Source organism: Cetorhinus maximus, chromosome 24 (assembly GCF_964194155.1).
Source record: "Cetorhinus maximus chromosome 24, sCetMax3.hap1.1, whole genome shotgun sequence".
NCBI lineage: Eukaryota > Metazoa > Chordata > Chondrichthyes > Lamniformes > Cetorhinidae > Cetorhinus > Cetorhinus maximus.
Genome location: NC_135902.1, coordinates 30,525,425 through 30,537,692, shown reverse-complemented (window position 1 = coordinate 30,537,692; position 12,268 = coordinate 30,525,425). Strand labels below are relative to the sequence as shown.

At 39.4% G+C, this 12,268-nt stretch overlaps 1 protein-coding gene across 2 annotated transcripts in view; it reads right to left on the bottom strand.

Moving 5' to 3' along the window:
• The window catches only part of jmjd6 (jumonji domain containing 6, arginine demethylase and lysine hydroxylase), a 40,683-nt gene that overhangs the window by 2,672 nt on the left and 25,743 nt on the right, over positions 1 to 12,268 (bottom strand). The gene's annotated exons all lie outside the window — the stretch shown is intronic.

Here is a 12,268-nt window from a genome sequence, read left to right as displayed (position 1 = left end):
AAAGAAAATGTGGCTAATATATTTTCTTACATATCTGTTAGCAAATCATTTATCATTTCTGCAGAAGTAAGTGATGCATCAGAGTTCATAAAATTTTGCAGAAATTGCAAAAAGAAAACAAAAACTGGATCACTCAATTATTCAAATGGCAACTGGTCCATGCAGGGTTTATCTAAGTGTATTTAAGGAAATGAGGTTTAAAAGTAGCCAGTGTTCTTGGAAAACACTTAACTCATAAAGGCAGCAATTTATGGGTTTATTTAAGTTTATAAATGTGGTTGCATGGTGGCCAAGGTTAGAAACTAAATATGTAAGGGTACCTAGATGTTTTAGCAAGGCAAAATGAAATGGCAAAGGAGGAGGGAGTAGCCCCAATAAAGGTGACTTAAGGACAGCATTGAGCAGAATTAATCAGTAATCTCTTTGACTGGGAAAGATTATATCATATAATTTCACATTTAGTTTGAGTGATGTACTAAGTCTGAAACGAGAGTACTGAACTCAAAGAAAGCCAAGTAGGTATGAGGTATGAGTTGGTTAAGGTAGATTGGGAAATTAGATTAAAAGGTAGACAGTAGATGAGCAATGGTGAACATTTAAAGAAACATTTCATAAGTCTCAATGAATCTACATCTGCTGGGAAATAAAACTCATATGAAAAAGTGACCTATCTGTAGCTAACTAATGTGGTTAACGATAGTACTGAAGTAAAAGATGAGGCTTATAATATTTCCAAGAGTAGCAAGCCTGAGGATTGGGAGAGTTTTAGATACCAGCAAAGGATGATTGAAAAAAAATGACAGAGGGCGAAAATAGAATGAAAGCAAACTGGGTAGAAATATAAAAACAGATCATAAAAAGCATCCACAAGTATGTATAAAGGAAGAGAATAGTGAGAATGAAGATGGGTTCCTTACAGGCTGAGGCAGGAGAAATTATAATAGGGATGAGGAAATAACAGAGACCTTAAATAAATATTTTGTATCTGTCTTCAAATTAAAGGACACAAAAACAAACCAGAAACAGTGGGGATCTTGGGTCTCAATGAAAGTGAGGAACTTAAAGTAATTCACATTATTAAAGCAAAAGCAATTGGAGAAATTAATGGAAGCCAACAAATCCCCTGGATTTGATGGCTTACATCCAAGGATTCCAAAAAAGACAGCTGCAGAGATAGTGAATGCATTGATTGTGATCTTCTAAAATTCCCGAGATAGTGGATTGGAAGGCAGCAATGTAAGTTATTCAAGAAAGAGAGGATAGAAGAAACAAAGAGCTATAGCCCATTTAGCTTGACATCAGTTGTTCAGAAAATGCTGGAATCTATTATTAAGGAAGTGCTAACAGGGCTCTTAAGGAACCAAGATGCAAGTAGACAGGGCCAACATGGTTTTATGATAGGAAAACCATTTTTGACAAATCTATTTGAGATTTTTGAACTAATAAGAGAGATAAAGAGAAACCAGTGAATGTTGTATATTTGGCTTTTCATTTGATAAGGTGCCACAGAAATGGTTGCTGCACAAGCTAAGGGCTCATGAATTTTGGGGTAATACACTGGAATGGAAAGCAAATTGGTTAAAGAACAGGAAACAGAGAGTATGAATAAGTGGGTCATTTTCAGGTTGGCAAGCTGTTACCAGTGGGGTGATGCAAGATCAGTACTGGAGCCTCAACTGTAGGTTCCCCATTTAAAACGTATGCTTTCGTTTTATCGTGGCTTGTAAATTAGATAAGTTCCCTGAATAGTGCTGCTGCTATTTTTGTTTTAGTGAGGATATTGTGCATGCTTAGTCTTTTTTTTCAAACAAACCACCACTTTGCTCGCTGTCTCTCCCAACCCTTCTGCTTCCCTCTGACCCGCTCATTTCTTCCCACTTGTCGCTTCCCTCCCCCGAACTTTGTTACTTCCCCCTCACCTGTGACCACGCTCTTGTCACTTCCCTCTTCCGAATCCAGTGCTTTCCGCTCGCCACCTCGCTCGCTGCCCCTCTTCTGAGCCCTCATTGCAAGTGAGGGATTGGGAGAGGGGCGGTGAGAAGGAGGGAATGAACGAGAGAGGCGGCAAGTGAGAAGGGAGCTGGAGGGTCTGGAGAGGGACAGCAAGGGGAGGCAGGAGGTGTTTGGGAGAGGGAAGTGAAGAATTGGGTGAAGGAATGGAAGCAGCAAGCTGGGGGAGGGAGTGGGAGGGAAAGAGAGGAAAGCGGCAAGTGGGAGGATGGAGGGAGGGAAGCAGCGAATGGGAAGGTTGGGGTGGGAAGCGGGGAGCGGGATGGTTGGTGAAGGGAAGTGGGAGGGTCAGTAGAGGCAGCAAGCAGGAAAGGCGGGAAGCATGAGTTAAGTTATTAAGAGTTAAAAGTTATATAGAGTAATAAGAGGATTTTTGGGCCAGTTTGGTTCAAGACAGCCAATGGATTTTTAATGTAAAAATTATAGGTCAGGAACATAACTCACCCTTATTACATGTTTTCATATGGGAAAAGTGATTTTCATTTAGTACACCATCTTTCAGGAGCTAATGTGCTAACAAGGGACAGCTGTGTAAGATTCCGGGAGGGCTTGACAGGTTGGATTGAGATGTTGTTTCCCCTGGCTGGGGAGTATAGAATTAGGGGGTATAGTCTGAGAGTAAGTGGATGTTTAATTTGGACTGAGGTAAGGAGAATTTTTTCTTTTAAGATGCTCCTTAAAACCTACTTCCACCTGATCTATTTTCCCTTTCTGTGGCTCAGTATCCACTTTTGTTTAGTAACACTTTTGTAAAATGCGTTGGGATGTTTTACTATGTTAAAGGTACTATGTAAATACAAATTGTTGTTGATGCAGACTACATAGAGCCCAAGGTCTAGAATACCAGTGCATATTATGTAGGTTGCTGCCCTTCAGGCAAGGTTCGGGATCTATAGAGGTGGTGAAAATCAAGAGGGTTGTAGACAGTGTAGACAGAGAGAAACAGTTCCCATTGGTAAAAGGATCATGAATCACAGGGCATCGATTTAAGCTGAATGGCAAAAGAATCAGAGATGGCATGAGGAAAAGCTTTTTTATGCAGCGAGTGTTTAGGATCTGGAATGCACTGCCTGAGGGTGTGGTGGAAGGAGATTCAATGATAGCTTTTAAAAGGGTATTGGATAATTATCTGAAGAGATAAAACTTGTAGGGCTGTTAGGAAAGGATGGGGGAGTGGGTCTAGCTGAATTGCTCTTGTAGAGAGCAAGACATGATGGGCTGAATACAAGAAATAGGAGCAGAAGTAGATTAAATGGCCCGTCGAGGCTGCTCCATCATTCAATACGACCATGATTGATCTTGGGCTTCAACTCCATTTTCCCGCCCGCTCCCCATATCTCTTAATTCCCTGAGACACCAAAAATCTGTCTATCCCATCCTTAAATGTATTCAATGATAGAGCATCCACAACCCGTTGGGGTAGAGAATTTCAAAGATTCACAACCCTTTGAGTAAACTAATTTCTCCTCATCTCTGTCCTAAATGATTGGCCCCTTATCCTGAAACTGTGCCCCCATGTTTTAGACTCTCTAACTGGCAGAAACAATCTCTCAGTGTTTATCTTAGTAAGCCCCCTCAGAATTTAGTAGGTTTCAATGAGATTGCCTCTCTTTCTTCTAAACTCCAGAAAATATAAGTCCAATTTGTTTAGCTTCTCGTCATAGGACAACCCCTCAACCCAGGGACCAATCTTGTGAACCTTCGCTGTACTGCCTCCAATGCAAGTATGTCCTTTCTTAAACGTGGAGACCAAAACTGTACACAATATCCCAGATGTGGCATCACCCTGTATAACTGTAACAAGACTTCTTTATTCTTGTACTCCAATCCCCTTGCAATAAAGGTCAACATGCTATTTTCCTTCCTAATTGCTTGCTGCACCAGCTTGCTAACTTTCTACGTTCCTTGTACAAGCACACCCAAGTCTCTTTGAACATCAATGCTTAAAACTTTCACACCTTTTAAAAAATATTCTGTTTTTCTATTCTTATGACCAAAGTGAACTTAGCACTTCCCTACATTATACTCCATCCGCCATCTTGTTGCTCACTCACTTAACCTGTCTATATCTCTTTGTAGTCTCGCTGTGTCCTCTGCAGAGCTTAACTTCCCACCCAGCATATCATCAGCAAACCTTGATACATTACTCTCTGTCTCTTCATCTAATTCATTAAATTGCAAATAGCCGAGGCCCCAGCACTTATCCTTGTGGCACTCCACTATTCACAGCCTGCCAACTTGAAAAAGCCCTATTTATGCCCACTCTCTGTTTTCTATCCTTTAGCCAATCCTCTACCCATGCTAAATTACTACCCTCAACTCCATGAGCCCTTATCTTGCCTATTAACCTTTGTGTGGCATCTTATCAAATGCCTTTTGGAAATCCAAATATACTATAGCTACTGGTTCCACTTTATCTACCTGGTTAGTTACATCCTCAAAAAACTTGAATAAATTTGTCAAACAAGATTTCCCCTTAGTAAAACCATGTTGACTTGTTCTAATCATACATTGCTTTTCTAAGTGCATTGTTAAGACTTCCTTATTAATCAAATCAGCCATGTTCTTATTGAATGGCAGAGCAGACTTGAGGGGCCGAGTGGCCCACTCCAGCTCCTAATTCGTACGTTTGTATGTAATAGATTCTAGCATTTTCCCAACAATTGATGTTAGGCTAACTGGCCTGTAGTTCACTGTTTTCTCTCTCCCTCCTTTCTTGAAAAGTGGTGTAACATTTGCCAACTTCAATCTAATGGGAACATTCCTGAATCTAAGGAATCTTGAAAAATCATAGCTAGCACAACCAATATCTCTGCAGATATCTCTTTTAGAACCCTAGGATGTAGGCCATCAGGTCCCGGAGATTTGTCAGATTTTAGTCCCTCAAGTTTTGCCAATACTTTTTCTCTGCTGATATTAATTTCTTCACTCTATTTAGCCCCTAGGTTACCATCTATTTCTGGTATGAAACTTGTGTCTTCTACTGTGAAGACAGACACAAATTATTAGTTCAATGTCCCTACCATTTCTTTATTCCCCATGAACATTTCTCCTGTTTCTGCTTCTAAGTGGCCAATGTTTACTTTAGCCACTGTCTTCCTCTTTATGTACTCATAAAAAGGTCCTACAATCTGGTTTTATATTCCTGGCTAGTTTACTCTCATATTCTACGTTTTCCTTTTTAATTAACTTTTTGGTATCTCTCTGTGGTGATTTCTAAAACACACCGAGTCCTCAGACTTGCTTATGTTTTTGCAACATTGTAAGCTTCTTAATAGCCTCCTTCAGTGCTGTACCCATTCTATGATTCTATAATGGGTTCAATCCTCTACACAATTATAATCAGAATAGTGCTACACAAATTGTTGCCGCTTGACTAAACCACAATATTGATGCAAGGATCACAAGACCTCTTTTGGTATTTCTTCCTGGACATCTTTGCCTTGTATGCAGATAGTTGTGACTTTTTGGAATGGACTATCCCATAAAGTTGTGGTTGCTTAGTGATCGAGCACTTTTAAGGATGAGATGGATAGATTTTGGATGCTAAGGGAATCAGGCAAAGAGGAGTTGAGGTCAAGCATCAGCTATGATCTCTTTAAATGTCCCAGTGTCCTTGAGAGGCCCTCTGGCCAATCCTGCTCCTTTTTCTCACATGGTTATGAAACAAAGCAGAATTCCATAAATACACAAGACAACTGTTAAATCAGAGTATTGTGGTAGAAATTATATATCCCATTTCCAGATGCCTAATAAGACCTGTGGCTAAATTAACTGTTCATGAGATAAAGCAGAATGTGGTTATTTGAAAATTGTCTAAATAGAAGGAAAAAGTGGATAATACATTGGGCTGCACTGTAGTCATGGTAGATCTGGTTTAATTATATACATAAAAGTTGTTGCTGTTGCAAATAGATAATTATGTAAACTAGAAAAATCATGTCTGACTAAATCTAATGCACTAAAAAAATAATATTGTTGGTTTGTCCATTAATAACAAAATATGCTCTTTATATGACAATTACTCTTCTTGGCTTTTACCTTTGCAACTCCACAGCTTATTGTCTCAATCTCTCCATTTGAATATAACATCAAATGTTAAACATGCAGAAACGGTAATGCATTGATTAGTCTGTGATAGGTTTTGGTTCTAGCTTAACAGCTGATAAATAGAGGTCAACCCTAAGATTTAAGCTGTTTACAATATTTGTAAAAAAAAACTATGTGGATAGAGACACCACCAATAGCACCAAAACATGATTTTTAATTTTTACTATGTGTGGGATGCCCTGTAAATAAGTACGCGCTCCCAGGGACTTCCTGTCAGCAACTCAAAGCAAAAACAGTGCTGACACAGAGGAAGCTTATTCGCATGCAGCAATATACAGCATGATAGAAAGAAAGCACATGCAGAAAAATGCACAAATCTCCTGACAAAGATCTGATGTCCTCAAGTCTCCAGGTTATCTCATGGACCACAGTTTGGAAACCTATATACCATGCCTTACAGGAGGAGGTGGTGACATAGTGGTAATGTCACTAGACTAGCAATCCAGAGGCCCAGGCTAATGCTCTGGGGACATGGGTTCAAATCCATGGCAGGTGGTGGAATTTAAATTCAATTAATAAATGTGAAATTGAAAGCTAATCTCAACAATCGTGACCACGAAATCATTGTTGATTGTCATAAAAATCCATCTGGTTCATTAATGTCCTTTCGGGAAGGAAATCTGCTGTCCTTATCTAGTTAGGCCCACATGTGACTCCAGACCCATAGCAATGTGAATGACTCTTAAATGCTCTCTGGAATGGTCTAACACGCCACTTCTGAGTCTAAAACGAATGAAACTGGACAGACCATCTGACCTAGGCACTGGAAACAACAACGGCACACTGAGCCCTCTTGACCCTGCAAAGTCCTCCTTACTAACATCTGGGGGCTTGTACCAATCTTGGAGAGCTGTCCCACAGATTAGACAAGCAACAGCCTGACATAGTCATACTCACGGAATCATACCATATAATGCCCCAGGCACCACCATCACCATCCCTGGGTTTTCTTGTCCCACTGACAGGACAGACCCCACCAGAAGTGGCAGCACAGTGTTATTCAGTCAGGAGGGAGTTGCCCTAGGAATCCTCAACATCAGCTCTGGACCCCATGAAATCCCATGGCATCAGGTCAAAGATGGACAAAAAAACCTCCTGCAGATAACCACCTACCTCTCCCTCCTCATCTAATGAATCAGTACTCCTCCATGTCAAACACCATTTGGAAGAAGCACTGAGGGTGGCAAGGGCGCAGAATGTACTCTGGGTAGGGGACTTCAAGGTCCATCACTAAGAGTGGCTCGGTGGTACCATTACTGGCTGAGTCCTAAAGGACACAGCTGCTAGACTGGGCCTGCGGAAGGTGGTGAGGGAACCAATAAGGCAGAAAAAACAATTTGGCCTCGTCCTTACCAATTGACCTGTTGCAGATTCTTCTGTCCATAAATTCACTAGAGAGGATTCAAGTAACATCCCAGAAATAGTTGTAAATCAGGAAATGGAAGGGAGGGAGTAACTCGGGAAAAGTACAATCACCAGGGAAGTGGTACTGAGGAAATTGTTGGGGTTGCGGGCCAACAAGCCACGAGGTCCTGTTGGACTTCATCCTAGGATCTTAAAAGAAGTGGCTAGTGAGATAATTAAAGCGTTGGTTTTAATTTTGCAAAATTCCTGTTAATAGTAAATGTAACCTCTTTATTCAAAAAGGGAAGGAGACAGAAAGCAGGAAACTACAGGCCAGTAGGCTTAACATCTGTCACAAGGAAAATGTTAGAAGTTATTATTAAATATGTTATAACAGGGCACTTGGAAAAAATCAGGGTAATCAGACAAAGTCAACACGGTTTTGTGAAAGGGAAATCATATTTAACCAATTTATTGGAGTTCTTTGAAGAACTGTTGATAAAGGGGAACCGATGGATGTGCTGTATTTAAATTTCCTGAAGGCATTTGATAAGGTGCCACATCAAAGGTTATTGCGAAAAATAGAAGCTCATGGTGTAGGGGGTAACATATTGGCATGTATAGACAATTGGCTAGCTAACAGGAAGCAGAGGGTAGGCATAAATGAGTCTTCTACTGGTTGGCAAGATGTAACAAGTGGTGTGCCACAGGGATCAGGGCTCGGGCCTCAACTGTGTACAATTTATATAAATGACTTGGATGAAGAGATCGAAGGTATGGTTGCTAAATTTACTGATGACACAAAGATAGGTAGGATAGTAAATGCGAAGAGGACACAAGGAAGCTACAAAGGGATATAGATAGGTTAAGTGAGCGGGCAAAGGCCTGGCAAATGGAGTATAATGTGAGAAAGTATGAAATTATCCATTTTGACAGGAAAAGTAAAAAAGGAGCATATTCTCTAAATGGTGAGAGGTTGCAGGGCTCTGAAATGCAGAGGGATCTAGGAGTGTTGGCTGCTCAGTAATACAGGACAGTTAGAACAGTAGACTGTATATGAGTGAGAGGTGGGGGTTGGCAGAGATGAATTATGTTCTGTTCCAGATGTCTTATCATCTGCAAGGAACGCCTGTTGAAGGAAATGTGTGACTTGGACAACATTGAACATGTGTAACTTTAGTGATTTGTGTAACAAATATAAACAGAGATCAAACATGGGATGGAATGGATGTCTGTTACAATTTGTGCAGATAAGTTTTCCTTGGGAGGTCTAGAGTTAGCTAAATCATGAAATCTGGAGGTAATTACTCATGAGTGAGTTATACAGGTTAGCTGTCTAAAGGTCTACTTATCGATGGAGGGGGTGGTGTGGGTGTGGTGAAGAGCTCTATAGTTCTGGGAAAGAATGAAGTTGAAGACACATTCATGGCAACTGCTCATGCACTAAGCTCAGTCAGCTTTCCAATCCATGATGCAGCTTTTTAGCATTTCAGAAAACAAAAATCATTCTTTTACTAGGATTAGAGGTTAATGATATGAACCAGTTAAATCAATAATTTATTTATGAAATCACAAGTTAGTAAATGGGACTGGAGGCTGTCAAAGTCGATCAGGTATTACTTTCTCTTATTGTTGGTTGCGCACAAAATTCAGGATGATTAAGTTGATTTCTTATAGAAACGGTTACTGTTTAAAAAAAATGTTTATTTCCAAATGAATTATATATAACCACTAAGTTGCTGAACTTTTAAAAAATTAATTTATGGAATGTGGGCGTCACTGGCTAGGCCAGCATTTATTGCCCATCCCTAATTGCCCTTGCTCAGAGGGCATTTAAGAGTCAACCACATTGCTGTGGGCCTGGAGTCACATGTAGGCCAGACCAGGTAAGGACAGCAGATTTCCTTCCCTAAAGGACATTAGTCCTTTATTCGTGAACCTGACATTAGTGAGCCAGATGGGTTTTTCTGACAATCGGCAATGGTTTCATGGTCATTATTAAACTTTGAAATCCAGATTTTTTATTGAATTCAAGTTCTACCATCTGTCATGACGGGATTCGAACCCATGTCCCCAGAGCATTACCCTGGGTCTCTGGATTACTAGTGCAGCAACAATACCACTAAGCCATTGCCTTCCCTCAAAACTAAACTGCAGCTTTAAAAAAAATTGTTTTCCATCCTAGCTGCTATCTTGGATGAAGCTTTATCTGGTCAGCTCCGGCTGCAGCTCTTTTTTGAGATGTGAGATGAACAACTGTTTCAGTCTTAAAGTGTGTCTCAGCTGTTTGTCTTGCAGATGATTTGCATTTCCTCTAGCCATTTTCTTGACCTTCCCCCTATGTACTGTTGCTCTAATTATATTTTCCACTGTGCTTCGTTTTATTCTTTCTAGAAATCTCTCTGTGTCTTTATTCATTTTTTCTGGTCTCTTCTCTCCCTTTCTCTATGGTTCAGGACAAATTTGAAGAAAAGGAAGTAAAAGAAAAAAATGTGGAAAAATCTAAATCAGAATAAAATACAAGTGAAATATCAAATAAAAACTGAAATGCTGGAAATACTACAGCAGGTCAGATAGCATCTGTGGAGAGTGAAACAGAGGCAATGTTTCAGGTCAATGACCTTCCATCACATGTGGGAAAGTTAGAAAGTGATGGGTAAAAAGTAAAAAGGGGGAGAAGCTCTGTTTCCCCCTCTCTCCACAGACACTGCCTGTCCTGCTAAGTATTTCCAGTATTTTCTGTTTTTATTTCTGATTTCAAGCATCTGCAGTATTTTGCTTTTCTACGAGTGAAATGTTCTTCTGATTCCAATGCCTATAACTCCATAACTCCAATTCGAATGAACTAAAATCACTTGCTCACCCTGTGCAATACTATCATTCACCTTCCTGGGTCCTATTCTAGAAAGGTGTCCTTGATTTTATTCCTCCTATACTACTATTTTGCTTTTATCTCTACCGTTGGATATATTTAAGGCTGAGACAGATAGATTGTTGCCTCTCAGGGATTCAAGGAATATGGAGAGCGGGCGGGAAAGTGGAGTTGAGGCTGAAGATAAGCCATGATTGTATTGAATGGTGCAGCAGACTCAACCAGCCATACAGTCTACTCTTACCCCTATTTCTTATGTTATGTATCTCTTAGTGTAAAATAAATGGACATCTTACATCCATTTGCCACCTTCGCTTTCTTAAATATAATTGTATGTTAGGTAATCTTTATGCCATCCATCTTTACACAATACAACAACTGCGTAACTATTTTCAGTGCCTTAAGTATTTTTGGGAGAAGGTGACTTCTATTAACGATCAAAGTGAATTATGTCAATGTTGGGGAATGCAAGCGTCAAGCACTTCAAAATCAAATACTGTGTCTATCAGATGCAAAATAAAGACTGTTAACAATTTGCCCTGATTCAGTATGTTAAAATCCATAAACACTGAAAAATTAATTATGGTTTATTTGTATCATTGTTGATTTTCCTTATTTGTCTGCAAATCATTCTCCATCCTCACCATAAGCTCCTCTAATATATTGGTTTCCCTATCCTGTTCAGAATGAATTTTATATTTTAATATTTTACAATATATTAGTCTCCCTTCCTCTTACTCCTTTTACTGCTATTTTGAGAAGGTTTCTTCATCTACTTACTTCAACTTTGGCTGAATGTGGCTGATTTATTCTAATCTCTGAAACATCTTTTAGTACCAGTAGCAGTCTCTCAAATGTTTGAGCAGGGGTCTGAGATTGTTGGTAAAACATAATGCAGAACCTCCCACAGTTTATATTTCATTCAGATCCTCCCATTTGTTTAGCATGTAAAGATATTTAACACGATGATGCTACAGAAATCATGCTAGCCAAAATGACACCAGTCTTTAGTGGCCGCAAACAGTCTATTCCTTTTGTCTTGAATTTTCTTTTAATTGCTATAAAAATTATCAGGCAATTTGAAGACTGTGTATTGTGGTCTCGTCAATGTGAAGATATATTCCTCTACTAATTTATTTAAAATAAAAGCAACAGCCCGATTTCTTAGATACCCTGTTATATCTAAGACCTAAATACTGTTAATAAATTGAAAGCGAAATACTGCGGATGCTTGAAATCTGAAATCTGAACAGAAAATGCTGGATAAGCTCAGCAGGTCTGGCAGCATCGGTGGAGAGAAGAACAGAGTTAATGTTTCAAGTCCAATATGACTCTTCTTTGGAACTGGAGAGACCTCTCCAGTTTGATAAATTGAGGCCATCTAGGTTCTTACTTTATTCTTGCTCCATCAAGTAGGCATTCACCCACTATAGTTTTAATAACTGAACATTGTTCTATCAGCTCCAAACTCTCTAGTATGATTTATACCATTATTCTCTCTTACTACCTCCGTAAACTTAGGTTAATATGTTTTGTCCTTCTCAACCATTCGAGTTTGTTTTGTCAGCAATTATTTCCCTTTCTCCATTCTTGGTTGTACACCTTTTCTAGAATTTGCCACACTTCTGGATAGAGACATTTTGTTTTCATCTCTAGGGGTCATTTTTCAGGCAATTTTCTTATTAAAAATTTTCTATCAAGAACAAGCACAGCTCATGGCAATATTACTGTTTAGTTCAGATTATAGCAGAAAATTCACTCTGCATTTGAAACAAAAGTCCTCAATTCTTTGTAAATATTAATTTGCTCCCCTGTAGAAAGGTTATTTTGAAGATCAGATGCATTTTGCTACTTATTAATGTGGACAAGTACAATCCTCAATCATAGGATTGGAGCAAGGATATATCATTACATCCTCAAGTGAGATATGCA